The sequence below is a fragment of the Zalophus californianus genome, chromosome 14, assembly GCF_009762305.2.
Source record: "Zalophus californianus isolate mZalCal1 chromosome 14, mZalCal1.pri.v2, whole genome shotgun sequence".
Taxonomy (NCBI): Eukaryota; Metazoa; Chordata; class Mammalia; order Carnivora; family Otariidae; genus Zalophus; species Zalophus californianus.
In genome coordinates, this window is record NC_045608.1 from 9,013,607 (window position 1) to 9,032,320 (window position 18,714).

Consider the following 18,714-nt stretch of genomic DNA (forward strand, 5'->3'; position numbering starts at 1 on the left):
TCTTGGCAGTCTTCCTTCTGAGAAGCTGTTCTCAACCTTGACTCGGATTTAGAGGCAGCCTGTTTCCCATCTGCCAATACTGTCCTGTCGAACAACATGCTTAATTTAAAAATTCAAATGGATTTGCATTCCTTATGATTTGAAAAATTCTTCGGAGCATTGAAAAGTGCCCCATAAGGGGGCAGAATATATATTCCCCAGGGGAACCACTCTGACATCTGTCCGCCACAGGGGAGATGGCAGACCCCAGCAGACCCCGGAATCTCTGACTGCCCAACTTACAAACTGAATGTGGCAAGTCCTAAAAACTCCATGACTCTCAGGCATCAGCCGTGGGAAGTTCAGCCCAGTAAATGTTTTGCAGCCTCTCAGCAATTTGGGGTTCTACCGAATTAGCGTTTGGTATTGAATTAGTATTCATTTTCTTTAATATGATATAAAAGTATAATCACATTAGTGACTTTTATAGCATATTAGATTATACATTTGGAACACATCCCCGCCTGAAGCAGCTTTAGAAAAAAAAAAAAAAGCCCCGCCAACAACAATAACCAGCAAACCATCTTCCACCCTGGCTTACAAGCCTGGGCTTTTCCAGCTGGGCTGCAGTAACCTGAATAGAAAATTCTCTGCTCTCTGCCTCCTGGTCCCTACAGAGAAAGAATTTTCATTCCACCGCCCTGATTTGTGAAGCATTGAATTTAAGACCTTAATAGTCGTTCCAAGTGAATGTTTCTTTAATCCCGGGGCAGAAATGCAGGCTGTGGTTGAGATGTAATTAATAGCACTAATTACTCTTCTCTCCCTCCATCCACTTTTCCTCCTGCCAGCATCCCTGTTCCCCAAGAAACCTGGTAGAAACACCAGAAATGTTCACCTTTTGCTCCAGGATGTCCCTGGACAGGGAAACCAGAGTTCACCCCAATCATGGCTCCCCCTTTTGGATTATTTTTCCTCTGCCTCCCAGTGGTTCCTCTAGTTCTGGGACTCCTGGGCCTTCCAGAAGTTTAGATTTTCTAAGAACCTGTTTCCAGCCATCATGGTGACTCAACCCGTTGTAAAGGGTGATATCCTAAGGAGGTAGCAGCACATGGCCTGACTTTCCTGAGCATCTTTCTCTGCAATGCAGCCTCATTGATGCATTGGTCCCAACACAGATGAAGTTCCTCACAGGCTCAGCAAGGTGCCTGTCATCAGACACCCAAGCTAAGGGATCCCATCAACAGCCCTGTTGGAGCCAAAGCTTAGCCTCACCAAACCATTTTCCACTACAAAGAATAAAGGATTAAATTTTTCTGTACATATAATGAAAGCAAGTAAGCTGGTCAGGAGGGCTAAAATTATTTATTTATTTATACATTGCCTCATTCCCAAATAACTGGAGGTGGGTAGACTTGCCCAGATAAGCTCTGAATGTAGGTTGCATCTGGCATGCCAACTTTGACAATTCAGCAGTAGCTTCCTAGGATGTCACATTGAGAAGAATTCTTAGACCACATTCTGGATCAGCGAAAGAGAGTCTATTCAGTCTATAAACATTTGATGTGCCCAGGCACTGTTGAAGGCACTAGGACCACTGCCTTACACTGGACAGCTAGTGTACATCTGTACGATAGGATTAATAATTCTAGGAATTCACATTCCAGTTGGGAGAAGCTGACAGTAGATACCAATAAGGCCAGGTCATGCAGGGCTTGAGCATAGGAGAGAGTTGGCATCCTATTCTAATTACAATGGGAAGCCATTGGAGGATTTTCAGTAGGGAAGTGCCAGTATCTGGTTTATGTTTAAAAAATCAAAGCTTATTTTTTTAAAGTCACTCTGCGAAAGGGAACAAACGGAGAAGCTAGGTCAGGTTCAAGGTGTTTCTAGGTGTCTGAGCAAAGAATGGTGGAGGAAGGAGGATGGGCAACAATTGATTTGATTTGAGCTCTACTGTAGAGATCCAGCTGACCAGATTCATCAGTGGTTAGATGAAAGGTAAGGTGGGGTAAAAGTGGGCGGTCCATCAGTAATGTCTGCCATTGGCATGCAAGGTAGCAGTGGCCACTTGAATGCTATATATTTGCCATTTCTACCCTATAAGTCATTTTTAGCTGGTGAAGGGAGCTGGAGAGGATGAAAGGGTCACTCAGGAATAGTAATTCATGGCTTTAGTAACAGCTAACAACTAACAGATATTCCAGGAGGTGCATTTGAAGGGGAATATTCACTGGCTGTCCATGCAGACACTGGGGGACTGCCACGCTGTCTCAACCTGAGATTGTCCAGGGATCAGTAAGCAAATGGGACCTTCAGAAGACAGATATTAGACCAAATCCCTGTAGAGATGTGCAAAGGACCAACATGATTCCATAGAGACACAATCAAGGAAGTTCAAGAAAAGAGGCTAGGCAGACAGACATCAGTGGAACAGGTTAATAGGAAAACAGTTTTTAATTATCTCAGGTGAAAACAGAGGGTCAGAGGCAATCCCCTCTTCTTTCTACCCTATAAATAAGAAGGACTCAGCAGTATTGGTGGGGGCAGGGAGATTAATAGCAGATGACCAACTGGAAGCCCCTCTGGGTTGTTGTTTCTTCTTCTTCCTCCTCCTCCTCCCTCCTCCTCCTCCTCCTCTCCCTCTCCCTCCCCCTCCTCTCCCTCCTCCCCCTCCTCCCCCTCCTCTCCCTCCTTTCCCTCCTCTCCCTCCTCTCCCTCTCCCTCCTCTCCCTCCTCTCCCTCCTCTCCCTCCTCTCCCCCCTCCTGTCCCTCCTCCCCTGCACCCTTCTCCCCCTCTTCTTCTTCTATAAACCTCCATCTTCTCTAAGAAGATCAGACACTTGGAGAAAGCCAGTCGTCGTGTGATTGGGCAGGATGAAAATTCAGCTTGGCATCGGGCAGAGAACTGGACTTTGGGAGGGAAGAGCCATTTTAAAAGCCTGGAGCACCCACATGAGGATGTAGCAAGACTGGGGTCTGGGGATCCGTGAATCTCACTGCAAAATATTTTTAAATCCTTCAGGATAAGGGAAATTTTTGAGATAATGATATTGATCAGGGCTCTGTGTGTAATGTATAACTTTCTATTTAAAAGAAATGGTATGAGGACAGACTGTGATTATAGGCCAGTCTCTTCAGCATCCATTCCTGTGAAGAGTCGAGGAAAAACTATCAAACTGCAATCCCTGTCCTTGTGCCCTTGATTCCTACAGCTGGCTGTGTGGCTTCAGGAACATCCAGCCTCAGACAAACTTAATGAAGGAACATTGGCACACAGGCTGGCCAGGAAGATAGAGGGCACAGGAAATGGGACCCACGTGAGGCCTCCACCCCAGCCCCTTCCCCTCAGGCTGGGGAGAGCCATATAGACCCCCGGCTCTCAAACCCAGCTGCTGTTTGGACCCCTCACTCCTACCTAGAAAGATGTTGACAGCACCCACCTGGGAACCCAGCCTGGCCTTTCCAGCCGGGATGCTGGGCCAGCTTGGAGAACCACTGGAGTATATCCTATTTTAAAAGATTAATTTTCTTTTTTTTTAAAGATTTTATTGATTTATTTGAGAGAGAGAGAATGAGAGATAGCACGAGAGGGAAGAGGGTCAGAGGGAGAAGCAGACTCCCCGCTGAGCAGAGAGCCCGATGCGGGACTCGATCCCGGGACTCCAGGATCATGACCTGAGCCGAAGGCAGTCGCTTAACCAACTGAGCCACCCAGGCGCCATAAAAGATTAATTTTCAAAGATACATTTTTCTATAAGTGGTATGCATGTAATCTTTTTAAACTGAGACATTAAAGATAAGCATAGAGTGAATGGTAAGTCTCCTGAACTTCTAACCCCCTTTTGGCTGCTCCACATTTATTTGTTTTTTTCCAGGACACTTTAACCCATAGACAAGCATGCAAGTGCAGCCCCCTTACTAAAATAGAAAAGAGATTAGGGGATTATTCCTTCTTTCCCTCAACACTTATAAAGTGCCTACTGTATGCTGGGTACTGAGAATATAGCAATGAACAAAAAAAAAAATGGTCTCTCATGGCATGAATAGTCTAGAAGGGGGCTGGGGGGACCGATAAGAAGCACGTAAACAAACAGGATAAAAGAATCACAAATTGTGATCCTGCAAAGCAAATCAACAGTGTGCCATGATAGAGCAGCAGGGCAAGGGGGTTATGAAATGGATCATGAAATCCAAGGAGTCTGCCATGGGAAGAAGCATGTGTGTCTGGGTGCATGTGTTTTTATCTCTGCGTCTGGGTGTGTACTTCTTACCTCTGTGAATATGCGGGTCTGGGTTTGTGTGTGTGTGCGCATGTGCATGTGTGTGTGGCTTACATCAGGGAGGGCTGCTGCAGGACTGAGAGCTTGTGTGACCAGAGCTGTTGGGGGTTGGAGGTGCAGGGGGAGAGCAAGGCTACACCCGGCTGTACAGGCCTCCTTAGCCACACAGGGGGTCTGGGGTTTTGACTTAGTGCCCACAGAGCTGACAGAGGGGTACAAAGAGAAGTAATGCCATCTGACAGTGTTATTGGGGATCCCTCTGAAACAGTATTATGGTGGCAAGCAGGTGGCCAGGAGGAGGCTGGATGGGGGTGGCAAACGGTTTGGGCTGCATGAAAAGTGGAGCTAATGGTGCTCACTGGTGGATGATTTAATGTGGCAGAATGGAGTGAATGGAAATGCCTCCCAGGCTCCTGGCCTGAACATCTGGAATATGGATATGCCACTTTTTCCCGAGATGGGGAAGACACTGGAAGAAAGAGTGGGGAGCAGGCAGGAGCCCAGGATTCCCTCTTGGCCATGGGAGATCTGAGATGGCCTCCCCGAGGGATGTCAGGTCTGCAGGGGGTAGGTATGCCATTGGAACTCAGAGTCCTGTGGGCTGGAGGTGAGAAACCTGGGCCAGGCCCTTAGAGGACCTGGCCATGTCCAGGGACTGGGCAGACCCACCTTTCCCTGGCTCTGAGGCCCCATGCAGAGCACCCCATCAGTTATCTCTACACAGCCCCGGGGGCACTGATGCAGGAAACCCATTAGAAGGATGTCTGCCCTGGGGACCTGGCCCCAAACCTCAGTAGCAGGGAGCTGTGTGGAGCTGGGGTGTTTGCAGGGCTGGCTCCCCCAGCATCAGGGCCCTGGAACGCTGGATCAGTTCCCCAGGGACTGGGACAGTCTTCCCAGAGGCCAGTTCATGTTACCCTTAGCTCAGAAAGTAAAGGTACACTGCATTACTAAGATGATCATAAGATCATCTTACGTGCCTTGGTTGAAGGTAATCTTGAAAAGCTAAAGCTGATCCTTTTGTAGTTCATAAGTGTGATGATTGGGTGTTCACGCTGTTGTGTGACATGTGCCTACCTCAAACCTTGTTAACAACCTCAGCAATTACCCATCTGATGGTCTAAAAAAAAAAGCTAAAGCTGCTGAGCATTTTACTGTGTCAGTCCTAACCACCCATAAGCTGAGTTAATCCTCACAACAACCCCAAGAGGCAAGTTCTACACTGATTCCCATTACAGATCAGGAAACTGAGGTTCAGCAAAGTAGTGGTTGCACAGCAGTGTAGTATAGACAGGATTGGAAGCTAAGCCAGTCTGGCTGCAAACCCGTTCTCTTAGCTTTCATGTGCTGTGCCAAACGCTTACTATAAGTTATCTTTTAAAGCCACAGGTACCCTTCAGTTGGGGGGGGTGGTTACCATCGCACCCATTGTACGGAGGGGGAAACTGAGGCTTGGAGAGAGGAAACGCCTAGCTCACAATCACAGAGCTGCTACGTGGCAACATCAGAATTTGAACCCAAGACTAAGAAGCCATGAACTTTCTTTTGAACATGGGACATGCTTCTGACCACCAGCTCCTGCTTCCCTCTACTGGCAGTAAGGGTCTCTATCCCCCCCCCCCCAAGCCCAAAGTGTCCCAGGGACCCACTGAGGGCAGGACTTGATCCTTGGGGCTGCCCCAGCAACTTCCTAGGCAGAGTTTTACAAATTAATGAGAAACATCAGAGGTTCGTGGGCTCCTCAGAATTCTGTGGTGGGAGCTGGTGAGACCCCATCTCAAGAGAGGTGGGTTTATTATCTCTGGAGTTCCTGCCTGGGGCCCTCAGTGGGCAAGGGCCGGTGCTCATGTTGGACTCAGGTGGCATTAAAGCCCCTACTTCTGGGACATAAAGTCTCAGCCAGCTCATGGGGTTTTGGGCCACTCTGCCCGCTGGGAGACCCCAATGGTTCAATGGGACAGTTCTGTCCATCAGAGCATCGATGGGGCAACGCTAAACAGCTCACGAGCAGTGGGAGCTCTGTGTGGGATTCACCATTTGCTTTAGCATTTATACTTTAGAAAATACAAGTTCACGTATGTGTGTTTCTTGAACCAGTAGTTGAAAAATCACACCCTGATTTAGAAAAACCTACCTACTCAAGCTTCCAGAAGATCCTTGTTTGATTAGCAGAGCTGTTAAGAGTATGGGATTTGGGGTCATGCTGCTGAATTCAAAACCCAGTTCTCCTGCTTGCTGGCTGCCTGACCTTGAGCTTGACTCCTCTTAACCCCCTCAGGTTTTAGTTCTCCCACCTCAATGCATTGTTTTAAGAGACAATCTAGTGCCTAGAACTAACTGTATCTGGTATATGCTGTGTACTCAGTTTATGTTAGCTAAGTGTTATTGTTGTTACTGTTGCAGTCTAAACTAGGTTTTCCTGGAAATGGGCAGATAGTAAACATTTATGCTTTATGGGCCACATGGTTTTTGTTCCAACTACTCATCTCTGCCATTGTAACAGGAAAGCAACAGTGGACAGTATGTACATGCCTGGATGTGGGTGCATTCCAACAAAACTTCCCTGTGACTTATAAACGAACATGACAGGGAGAAAAGTCCTTTTTCCTCTGGGAGAATGTGACCCTGGAGCTGCCAGCAGCTATGTTCCCCAAATTACTGGGGAAGCCAGCCATGGTGAGAGAAACAGAGGACAGAGGGAAGCACAGCCAAGAGAGAGAAATCAAAACCTGCCAGTCTTGTTTGAGCTGTTGGATCTAGCCATGCCTGAAGCTACTCCTGCATTGTTCAGATATGTGAGCAGCAGTTTCCCTTTGATGCTTAAGATACTTTGAGTTGGGATTCTGCTGCTTACAAACAAGAGTCCTGAATTATATAAGCCTTCTCCCTGTTCAAGCCTCTCTGCCCCAGTCAGGTATAACAACTTACCCACTTGCCTGCCATGGTCAAGTTCATGATACTATGCAAGAGCATCCTTTAGTCCCAAATATATAACTTTCTTTTCCTGTGGGAGGGGGGGTTTAAATAGTTTCATTTTCAGGTAGATGACTTCATTTCCATGAACCTTGGTCCTTTTCTATAAAATGAAGTTAATTACTGGACCTACTGCCCAAGGTGGGTTAGAAGGGTTAATATTTATAAAGTTCTTGGAACAGTCCCTTGTACATGCTAAAAGTACTACCTAAGTGTCTGCTGTTATTACTACCTGGAAACAGAGCTCACAGACTTTAGGCATTTTCCTGACAAATGAAGGAGACTATCTGGTAGGGATTCGGTCTTTGCATATTCCCAGCACTGGCGCCGGCCTGGTATTGATTGGGGGCTCGGTATTTGTTGAATAGGAGTTGGTACAAGACAAGGCAGTCACAGAGAGTGACTGTGAGAGACCCACATGGATTGGGGCAAACTCTGAGGTGTTTGTGATTAGGAGTCAAGCTATAATTGCTTCGGGGATTTAGAAAACCTTGAGACACAGAGGAATGTTGGGGGCCCACAAGCAATTTAGGGATTTGAGTGCTTGGGATTTAGACCTTAGCTACTTGAAGTGTGGTCCACCATGGACTGGTGACATTGGCATCACCCGAATGCCTGTTTAGAAATGCAGGGACTCAGCCCCACACTGGACCTCTGGAGTCAGAATCTATGCTTCCACAAGATCCTGGGTGATTCTTGTGTGCATTAATATCCTGGGAAGTGGAGAGGACAGGCAGATGCTGCAGACATGGCCCCTGTGTCTTGAGGGACTGTTTGTGGAGGTGAAGATGTGGGGGATGTGGGCCTATCAGCTGTTCATTAGGAAACATGCTGGCCTCCACCCTTTGGCACAGTGGGTGGTCACACGTGCCCAGACACACCACTGGTCCAGTAAGTGGAATCTGACATTGCCACACAATGGTTTGAGAAAACTGACACCACGAGAAAGGTGCCCAGCTTTACTTAATAAAAGTAAAATGAGAATAAAGCAATACTTTGTGTTTCCTTGTCCTTCCCTCACTCAGTCCCTTCTCCATAGGCTTGCTAACTCTGTGCAAGCATTAACAGCAAATCAGTGGTATTTAGCTTGCGATATCATATATGATATGATTTCTTTTCCCCCATCCTCTTTTATCAACTAAAATCCTGATGAAATATAGATGACTTTTTAAAAATCTTATAAAGGTGTCTGGCTGTCTGGGGTGGGGAGGTCATGGCTAGGGAGGGGGCTTGTGGCATGGCAGGTTGGACAGCAGGAGGGTCTGCAGAACCAAACCAGAGAGACCTCACCAGGAAAGTGGCCTCCAGATTGAACAGAGGTGGGCATGAGTTTGGGAGGGAAGACACACACTCACTATCACCTTTCTTTACCAAAAAAAATCAGTATTGTTTTGCTAACGAGGGCTGGGGGCTGGGCCAAGTGCGGAGAGCGGGAGCTTTGAAATCCATAGACCTGTATTTGAATCCTAGTGCTGCTGCAGCTTACTCCCCATATAATCAGGCAAGGATGTGTCCCTGAGCCTTGATATCCTTGTCTAGAAAATGGGGCTATCATAGCACTGACCTCATAGGGATATGGGGCTGGTTAATGCAGTGGTGACCAGAGCTGGCTGACAAGAACCCGCTGTTAGCCTCCCTTCCCATCCCCAGGTGTAGTGACAGCACGGTGGGAGCTAGAAGTTGACCATAGTGGGGAGAGTTTACACCACAGACATGATACACATCAGAACTCCTCCTTTTCTTCCAGAGAACTGGTTGTTAAGCATTTACCAGCACGCCACTGGTTAAATGACAAAATGTATTTAAATCGCCATGCCCAAAGCTTAGAAGTAGTGGTTACTGAGTACTATATTACTATAATATTAATTATAGGACCATAATATTACTAATATAAAGTGGTTTTCATGATTGGACATTCCATGTGTTGGCTCTGCCATTTATTTTAACTGCTTGGAGGCTTTTTCTGCAAATCATCTGGTCCCTAGCCCCATTCTGGTTAGCTGATATTGTTAGTTAGCTCAGTTCCAGATTATAGATACCCCAAATGAACATTCATTGAGCATGGACTAAATGCCAGGTGTTGGAAAAGCACTTTTCATATATGATCTCATTTAATCCCTCTAACAACTCTATGAGGCAGAAACTTATGAATCCCATTATGTGGACACAGATGGGGCTCAGAGAGGTTAGGTGACTTGTCCCAGGTTGCACAGCTGCTCAGTTGGAGGGGCTGGGCTTTGAACCTGTGCATTTTGACTCCAGAGGCTGTGATTTCAGCAGATGGATCCTGGAGGTTAAACGTGGAGGGGGCAGGTGCTTGGGACCTTGGGGTGTGGACCTTCTTCCTTGTTGGGAGACTTTGGGAATGGGGACAGGCAGTGGGCAGGGTCGAGAAGTCCTGACCATGTCATCTGCTTGGCTGACTGCAAACAGTCTGATTTTACTAGATGTGTGCAGGCCGGGTTCTGATTGGCAAGGGGATGTCTCTGTTGGAAGGGAATCTTGGCCACTTGCCTCTTGGCAGTAGGCTCTTGGCTACCACGTGGAGCGCCGTTTGGAGGCAGTGAGAATTATTCGGCAACCTTGCCTAGGGTAGTTTAAAGTGGGCTGGGGGCTCTGCCAGTCTCTCAGACAGGCTGGCAGAGAGAGCAAGAAAGCGAGCACTGCCACAGAGAAGCCCACACTCAGCTTCTTTGCTATTCTTATTCTCCCTGCCTCTGTCTATCTCCGTCCCTTGCCATCCCTCAGCCTCTCTCTCTGCCAGGACTTAAGGAGCCAGTAAGATGACAGGTGGTTTGGCAGCAAGAGAAGCAACGTCTTCTGTCCCCACAGGCCTGCATTCCCTCAACTCTACTAAAACTTGGGGCCTTTTACTTCCACAGCTCCCAATTTCCCTGAAGATGAAGTTCAGGCTCCTTGGTTTGGCTTGAGGACTTAGCTATGACCCCTGCCTCCTGGTTCTGCATCATGTCTCCACAGGACAGACTCAACTTTTTGTTTTCCCACAGTGACTACTAGCCCAGAGCTCACTCAGAACATGTGGTTGAGCTTGACTTACTTTGGGATTTACAGTAATCACCATTTCTGTGTCTTAAGGCTGATTTATCACATGCCAAGTGATATGTAAGCTTCTAAGTATTTTCTATTCCTATCTCCTTGACTTGTAACAACTTGATAGTTAGGCCCTGTTTTCTCCCCATTTTACAGAGGGGGAAACTGAGGCACCAAGATATTAAATTACATGTTCAATATCATCCAGCTCGGACATGGCAGTGATAGATATGAACCCAAGCCAGTCCAGAGCTTGAGCAGGCTTGAGTGGGGTTTTCCTTAAACCACTTTGTGAGAACCTGTCACCAGTTCTGTGTCATCACCCCTGCCCCCAGCAGCCTTGTCAGCATGAACAGCCCGGTTTGCTGGATCCTCATTTCACTCTAGCTCTGCTGTGTCCACACATCCTTGACGAATTAACCTTGGCAATGCCGGCCTTGCCTTGTCACACCAATAAAGTTAGTGCTGCAGAGAACTAGGTTGTAGAAGGTATAATGGACCCCTCTCTCCATCTGTCTCTTTTTCCCTGCAGATTCCAAGGTTGCTTGGATGTATAGGAGAAGAGCCAGAATGTTCCTTATGGGTGCAGGGGGGTGTTTGGAAACAGGAAAGACCCCTAAATTGGTTCCTTCCAAGGGAAACCTCCTTCTACACCCAAATCTCATCCCATCTGTCCAGGGTGGCCTGTATGGCTCTGCTCACTGGGGACTGATTGTCTCAGCATGTCCTCACATTGCTCAACAACAGGACAACATTCCTGTACCAAGGCAGAGGGGAGTCGGATTGTGTTAGCAATTCTCCATCAGACTGTGTCGTATTCGGATTGTATTGTATTAGTAGTTGTTTCCACTAATGTGATAAGAAAGTTGCTAATCTGAGAAGACTCCTGCATTGTATTAGGGGAAACAAATATTAATGTGATTCGATGGGAAATGGCTAATAAGAAACTAAGTTGCTAATATGACATGATGGATCGGTGGGAGGAATTTGGGTCGGGTGCTTGAACTTTCCTGGAATGTTCGGTGGTGGGCAGGGACCAGGGAGGGCAAAATGGCAGGAGCTCTGTGTTACAGTCACTCAGAGTTAAGGTTCCATATTTGAGCCTCTTCCTCCCCCCTCCAACACCCAGCCCCTCCCCCCTTTACTGTGTTGAATAGTGTCCCCCAAAAGTTCTCATCCACCCAGAACCTGAGAATATGACCTTATTGGGAAAGACTCTGCAGGTATAATTAAGATGAGATCATAGCGCATTAGAGGGGGCCCTGAATCCAATGACCCGTGTGTGAGGAGAGGACACACAGGAAGACCCTGTGTTGATGGGGGCGGGGATGGGAGGGATGCAGCCACAGGCCAAGCAAAGCCAAGGACAGCAAGCAGCCACCAGACCCCGGAAGGAAAGGAGGCCTCTTCTCTTAGAGCTTTCAGAGGGAGCACAGCCCTGCCAACACTTTGATTTCAGACTTCCAGCCTCCAGAACTGTGAGAGAATACATTTCTGTTGTTTCAAGCCCCCCAGCTGATGGTACTTTGTTACGACAGCCTGACCCCATCCCCTTTGCCCATCACACCCCCAGAAAGGAGACGCAGGTTTGGCAACATCCCTCTAACTCGGAGACAGCAAAGCAGGTTTGAGGGGTTCCTCCCGCCTCAGGGCTGGCCTGGCTGCTTGACCAGACCTGAGGATGAGGGCTTGCTCTCTGCCCCTGCTTTGTTCTTTGCTTAAAGGGAAGAAGCCTCCTCAGTCGCAGGGCGGTTGGCATATGGGCTCCGCAGCCTGCTTCGCGGCACGTTAATATGTGATTAAAGGGGTCTTAAAACACCCATTAGTCCCCCTCTGGTATCTAATAGCGCTTTTGGATTTAGAACAGAATATTATTTACTCATTAGCTGATAATAGATCCTGAGTACACGCCGTATGTATTGGGACAATTATTAGAATGTGGGTCTGCACAGAAACGTCGTTCTGCTGCTATGGCCGGTGGCAGGACAGCATCGTCCAGAGGGCGAGGTGGGGAGGTCACAAAATGACCCGTGGGCCCTCCAAGGAAAACAGAGGGCCTGCTAGAGATTGTCTGTGGTGACTTGCTGTGGATGAACTGAACTCCAGGTACAGACGGGTACACTTGAGTGCCTCAATGGAAGGGATATATTGGGGGGGTAACCTCCAAGAATTAGGGTACCAACAATAACAGCCCCCCCACAGTGGTGACGGATTGAACCTGAGCTTCAGGCCCAGGGCTCCCAAGATGAGATTATTAATTAGTCACATGACAGCCACCACCAGGATCACAGGGGTGGGGTGACTTGCCCAGGACACACAGCTGGTAAGTGGCTGCAGCTGTGGCAAACCCAGCTCTTCTGATCACTGGACCTGGGTTCTTTTCAACATTCCTCTGTACTCACTGCAGAAACTTCTTGGTAATTCTAAGCTTCCCTTTTCCCAATGGAAAGAGGCACTTTGACACGATTTCCTATTATGTTTTGTTTGTTGGGCCATCCATGGTGGGCATCACAGATCTCAATGGCTGGTTCGACTTGAGGGTGAAGAAGATAGCAAAGTCAGGACAGCCCCCAGTTTGGTGGACAGAATACAGGGTGTGGGGAAGGAAAGCCTGCAGTTTGATAAGCCTGATTTTCAGGTCATCTGTTTGCAGTGATTCAGTGAACGAGTGCATGATGAAAGGCACGGCATAAGCTTGCAATACAAGCACCAAAAAAAGGACGGAGAAAGCACTGAAAAACCTTGCCTTTAAACTCAGACCCGCCTAGGCTTTTCTGAGACGTGCCAGATGGAAAGACAAGAGGGGTTTGTATAAGGGTGGGGAGGGCTCTTTCCAGCCCAGGGCCAGCAGTTTGAGACCTTTTGCCTCCCGGTTTCCTCGGGGTGCAGGGAAGCCTCCATCCCCATGTCCCTGTTGTACACAGGTGGCCAGGGGAAGGGGAAGCGGTTTGGGTCTTACTTATATTGAGCACATAGAGGAACGGTGCAAGGTGCCCTCTCTGGTGAGTCATTCCAGCATGTGGCCACAGTGACGCTGGGAAGTCAGATATGGTCCCCAGCAACGCAGGCCACCAGTAGAGGCCAGACATTGCCTCTGTGGATTGCCCAAGTGGAGAACAGGGCTCCCTGGTGAAAGATTAGCAGGGAAGGAGCCAGAGAGAAAGCGGAGCTTGGCAAATTTGCCCTCTTGTCCGTCTTCTTCTCTAGATATGTGGGTCTACACCGCAGCTAGATAAATAACCAAATAAGTAAGCCGCTTCCCAGTGGGTGTGTGGCATCTACGTGAGTGTATGTGTGTTTGTGTATGTGTGTGTTTTAATAAAGCTCACCATGAGCCAGATATCAATTTCTGTCAGAGAGACGCAGAGCATCTGAACCAGAACTAAATAAAAATAAACATTAAACAATTATTGGAATTTAGGTTTATTTAAAAAATCAGCAGGGTTGAGGGAACAAGCCACCCATTAGCGAGGCAGAACTATCGGGCCTTTTAACAACCCGCTGGTTCTTGGCTGCCAGGGAGATTCGGGCTCTACGAGCTGTGGAAACTCCGGATCCTATTGATTAAAGATGATGCGGTAACAGGCCAATTATATCATCGTGGCTGCTTGCAGCGCTGGCCGACGCCGGCTACCCATTTGTCTTTATGGAAACAGCTTTGTTTGGGGGGCTCAGGGAGGATGGTTCAGTGTCCCCATCCTGGGCAAAGCATTCTTCCTTCTCGGGTCCCTGCAGTTGGTGAAGGCTCTGAAACCCGAGCTGTTCCAGATTCTTGCATTTTTCTCCTCCCTGTCCCCTCCATAGACATCCGTAGTTCATAAGGAACCTGTGTCTTGTCAACCAAATCAATGCAAATAACTGGTGAGCTTTTCTCGACTTTTGAGTAATAATTGATCTTCCCAGAACTGATAGCATTTGGAAAACATAAGTAAGGAGAGCAGCAGCAAGCCAGATGTCCATGTTAAGAGAATATAATTGCTCTGAGTTATAGGAAGGGAAGTGATTTCCCTTCTAGCTTTAGCTCCAAGAGAGCAGAACAAACTGCCATGGAGCATCAAGAAGCTTCCAGTAAACTCAGGGCTTAGTACGGACTCCGTCTCAGCCTGCAGGTTCGGACGACTGTGGGACTGGGATCTTCCAAGCTGACAGGCAGATTTCCTGCTTGTAATTTTGTCAGTCTCCAGGTTTTTATTTGGAAGCTTTCTGCACAGCCAGTCACTGCTGGGGAAGGAGACAGAGGTTTGCAGTTCTCAGGGGGGAAGGGAGGGTTCCAGCTTAGCCACTGTGCTGTTCATCCACTGGATGGGAATCTCCTCTCTGCCGGTTTGCCTTTTTTTTCTTCTTTCTAATTTGATGGTCACTTCCAGGCACTGCTATAATTGGCTCCTGATTTGACTGGGGTGATATTTAGAAAATCAGATGGAGATGGGGGTGTTCTATGGATTGGTGGATGGACAGTAGGATTCCTAGGCTTCATTCTTCCAGGACTCCTTTATTTGTTCCTTCGTGCATTCACTTATCTACTCATCCAACACATAGTTACTGGGCACCTTCTCTGTGCCAGGCACAATTAGGTGCTGGGGCACGTTGGTACCTGCCCTCATAGGAGTTCCTAGTCTAGCTATGAAGAGACATGGATGTGTAACAATTGATTATTACATCACAATTGCAATAGTGCTTCATAGAAATGAGGAGCAGGGAGTAAAGGCCCATGACCATAAAAACCTGACCTTATCCTGGGGTGCAGTTCTTGCAAAAGTAAGGTCTAAGCTGAAACTTGACACAGGAGGTAGGACTGAGCTAGGCCAGTGGTGCTTGGACTTGAGTGGGCATCAGAATCACCTGGAGGACTGGTTAAAAAGATTGGTGGGCATCAATCCCAGAGTTTCTGATTCATCAGGTCTGGAGTTGGTCTAAGAATTTACATTTCTAATAAGTTCCCAGGTAACGCTGCCACTGCTGGTCTAAGGACCACACTTTGGGAACCACCAAACTGGGCAAAAGACAGGAAAGAGAGGGCATCAGGGTAGTGGCAGTTGTGGATGCAAAGGCCCTGTGGCTGGCTTGGCAGTTTCCAGTCACAGAATAAGGGGCAGAATGGTAGAAGCAAAGTGAAGAGGACTGGGGGAGATGCACTGCGTGGGGAGCACGGGGTCCTGGCCCCCTAGAGGACTTGCAGACTGACCTGGAAGGTTTGGATTTTCTCTGAAATTGGATGGGAAACCTGGAGAGGTTTTAAGCAGGAAAAGTGTCAGCATCCAGTTTGTATCTTGAAATACTCTCTTTGGCTTCCAAGGCAGGAATGGGATGGTGGAAGAGTGGTGGGCATTAAGCCAGGGAACCTCACAAGGAAGCTATGCAGGCATCCAGCCAGGAATTAGAGGTGGCTAGACCCTCTGGTGTCAGTGAGCATGGAAAGCATGGACATGTCTGAGAGAGTTCAAATCCAGGCACCCCCTTTCGGGAAAGCCTTCCTGATCAGTTTGGACCCACCCATCAATCCCTGAACCCTAATTTCTTACCTGAAGGAGTCATATGTTGACACTGACCTTATCCGTTCCTTGAGGGCAGGACTGTGTGTGTCATATCTGCCTCATATAGCCCACCTGCAGCCCATTGATTGGATATACAACAAATACCTTATAATAATTAGCAGGTTGTGGGGGCACCTGAGTGGCTCAGTCAGTTAAGCATCCAACTCTTAATTTTGGCTCGGCTTATGATCTCAGGGTCTTGTCAGACTCCGCGCTCAGTCCTTGAGATTCTCCATCTCCTCACCCTCTCCCCCACCCCCCGTCATACTCACACACTCTCTCTCTCTCTCAAATAAATAAATAAATCTTAAAATAATTAGCAGGTTGTGAATGTTTGACAGTTCACCAGCTAGGATCATATCTGTTACCTCATTTGATTTTCTAGGTACCCTGAGGAAAAGGTGGAATTGAACCCATTTTGTAAATGGGGCAAATTGAGGTTCAGAAAGGGCAGGAGATGCTCCCAGGCTCACCCAGCTGGACTGAAAAAAAGGCAGGATTCTCACCCAGGCCCAGAATGCTCTCTGGTGAGCAGACCAAAGGAGCTGTGATGCCTCCACCCAGAACCTTAGATGGTGACCACATTTCCCTTAGTAGTATCAAGGGTCTTACCCAAGATGACAGGGCCAGCCCACCAGAAATATTAAGTAGATATAGAAGAAATTGTCATTTTTTAAAAATAAAAAATGGTCAAATATCAGCAGTTTCCTATGGTTCAACCTAAAACAAAGCATGCAGGGGAAATGTTGCATTTCTAGAAGGTCCTGCCGCAGCGTGAGGAATAGGAGTTGCAACGTAGTCTAAATTGTCTCTGAAAGCAGCTTCCCACACACACGGAAGCTGATGAGGGGGCCGTACAGGGATGCAGCATCTAAGAATCAGTCTATAATGCAATCAATTTTGTATATCCCTGGTGAAACAGCAACATTTATTTAACGTCTTTTATAGAGCAGCTGAGTTTTATCACAAATCACATTCCATTTCTATTCAGCTGGGACTCCTTGAAGGCTGAAATGCACTTACTTTTCTCGGAGGAAATTTACCAATTCCTCAATAAAGACCCATTTGCCTCTGTATGTAAAATTGACACATTTATTGAATATTAAACATTTAGGGTCTTTTTCCCCAGCTCCCCCACCCGCTCCCCGACACCTTTCTCCACTTTGCCACAACACTCCCCAGTCATTAGGGAGACTTCCTCCAAGTGGCAAGAAATGTATATTTTCATGCAGAAGTGGCCGACATTTCAATTCGGGTCATTCTTATCAGTGGGAAATGATCAAGTTATGTCATAAGTGCATAGGGCGAAATCCAGTGCCTCGGAGCAGTCTCTTTAAGCCCCGTGCTTTTCCCCTCTCTTTGTGGCCGGCTTGGTAGTCTTGGTCACGCGGCAATACCGTGTTGAGTTCGTGACAAAAGTTTTTTTGTCTACACTTGTAACGTTTGCAGAAGGCAGGGGCAGCCTCCCTGACAATAAATTGTGCTAATTAGCATGAGGGCCTATTAATAAAACGAGTTTTCTTTCATCCATGTTCCTGAATGGTCGGAGACATCAATTAAAGTGTGCGCTTGGGACAATGTCTTTTCACTGCCAGTTGCAGTGTTTTTGTTTAAAAAAATAAGCAGGGGGCTGGGCCATTTAGGGAACTTGTTTTTGTGTCCTTAACATGGGAGAGGGCTGAACTGTTGAACTTAGGTCTCAAATGTTGGGTCCAGATTTTCTGACTGATGCTAAATCAAGGCAGTGACAGGTTGGGTGGGTGCTTGGCCCTGGGTTAGAGGCTTTGCTGTCAGAGTGCAAGGACAATTGTTGCATTTGAGAAGTATCTTCCTAATGAGGTTTGAAACCAGACAGACACAGGTTTGAACCCTAACTCCCCCTTTTACTGAGCTCACAAAGCTCAGACCGGTGATTTACCTCTTTGGGCCTCTGCCAGGGTTAAATGAGATGACTCATGGAAGGTTCTGGAAGGAACCTCAAACCTCATTGCTGTTCTCCTGGGAACTTTATCTGGTGTCAGGTTTGGATGGAAAAAGAAAGGTCATTTCATCCAGCTCCCTGTTCCAGGCTTAGATTTCCCTTCTACAGGGCCCAGGAGTTGACTACTTAATGCTGGGAAACCTTTGAGGACCAAGAACCTCAATCATTATCAAGGCTGCCTTCCTTATGGTGACCTAAAACCTATTTATGTGTAACTTCCTCTGCCCACACAGATATGAGCTTCTCTCCTTTTTATCAAATATGTAAAGATCCCCCCCGTTCTCTGAGTCTTCTGTACTCCAGGGCAAATATCCTCCCAGGTCTTTGTAGATCTGGGTTTCTCAACCTCACACACTACTAACATTTCGGACCGTATTAATTCTTTGTTATGGGAGCTGTTCTGTTCCTTGTCCGATGGTTAGCAACATCTCTGGCCTCTACCCACTAGATGCCAGCAGTACCCCCAATTGTGACCATTCAAAAGTATCTCTAGACTTTGCCAAATGTGCCTAGAGGGCAAAATCATCCCCCACCCCGCCCCCATTGAGAACCATTGTTCTAGAGTTTCTGGTTCTCCCCATCCTGGACCTGTTTAGCCAGACATGACGCTTCACCTGGAAGGCTTTCACTTCTACATTTCTTTCCCCTCTGGCACATCAGCATTCCTGTGGCTTATGCCTCCGAAGTATTTTTGGTGCCTGCTGGGAGCAGAGCCCACTTTTACCTGGCACGAGCTGAACCTGCCAAGTTTCAGAGAGATCAGGAAAAACCAAGATCAGGAGAAACCAAAATCACCCATTTTTTGTTTTCCTGCATTTGTCTCTGCAAAAGGCAGACACCACCAGGACTGGAAGGTGTCTGGGCCTTCTTTGTTGGAATCTCCGTCTTGAGAACAGGAATGATGAGGTCTGAG

At 47.5% G+C, this 18,714-nt stretch overlaps 1 protein-coding gene and 1 non-coding gene across 7 annotated transcripts in view; both read left to right on the plus strand.

The window, feature by feature from the left end:
- Positions 1 to 18,714, plus strand: part of CUX2 (cut like homeobox 2) — a 324,656-nt gene that overhangs the window by 168,837 nt on the left and 137,105 nt on the right. The window lies entirely within an intron of this gene.
- LOC113913423 lies at positions 5,277 to 5,380 on the plus strand. Its single transcript, XR_003517206.1, has one exon. It is a non-coding gene; the product is annotated as a small nucleolar RNA U13 (small nucleolar RNA).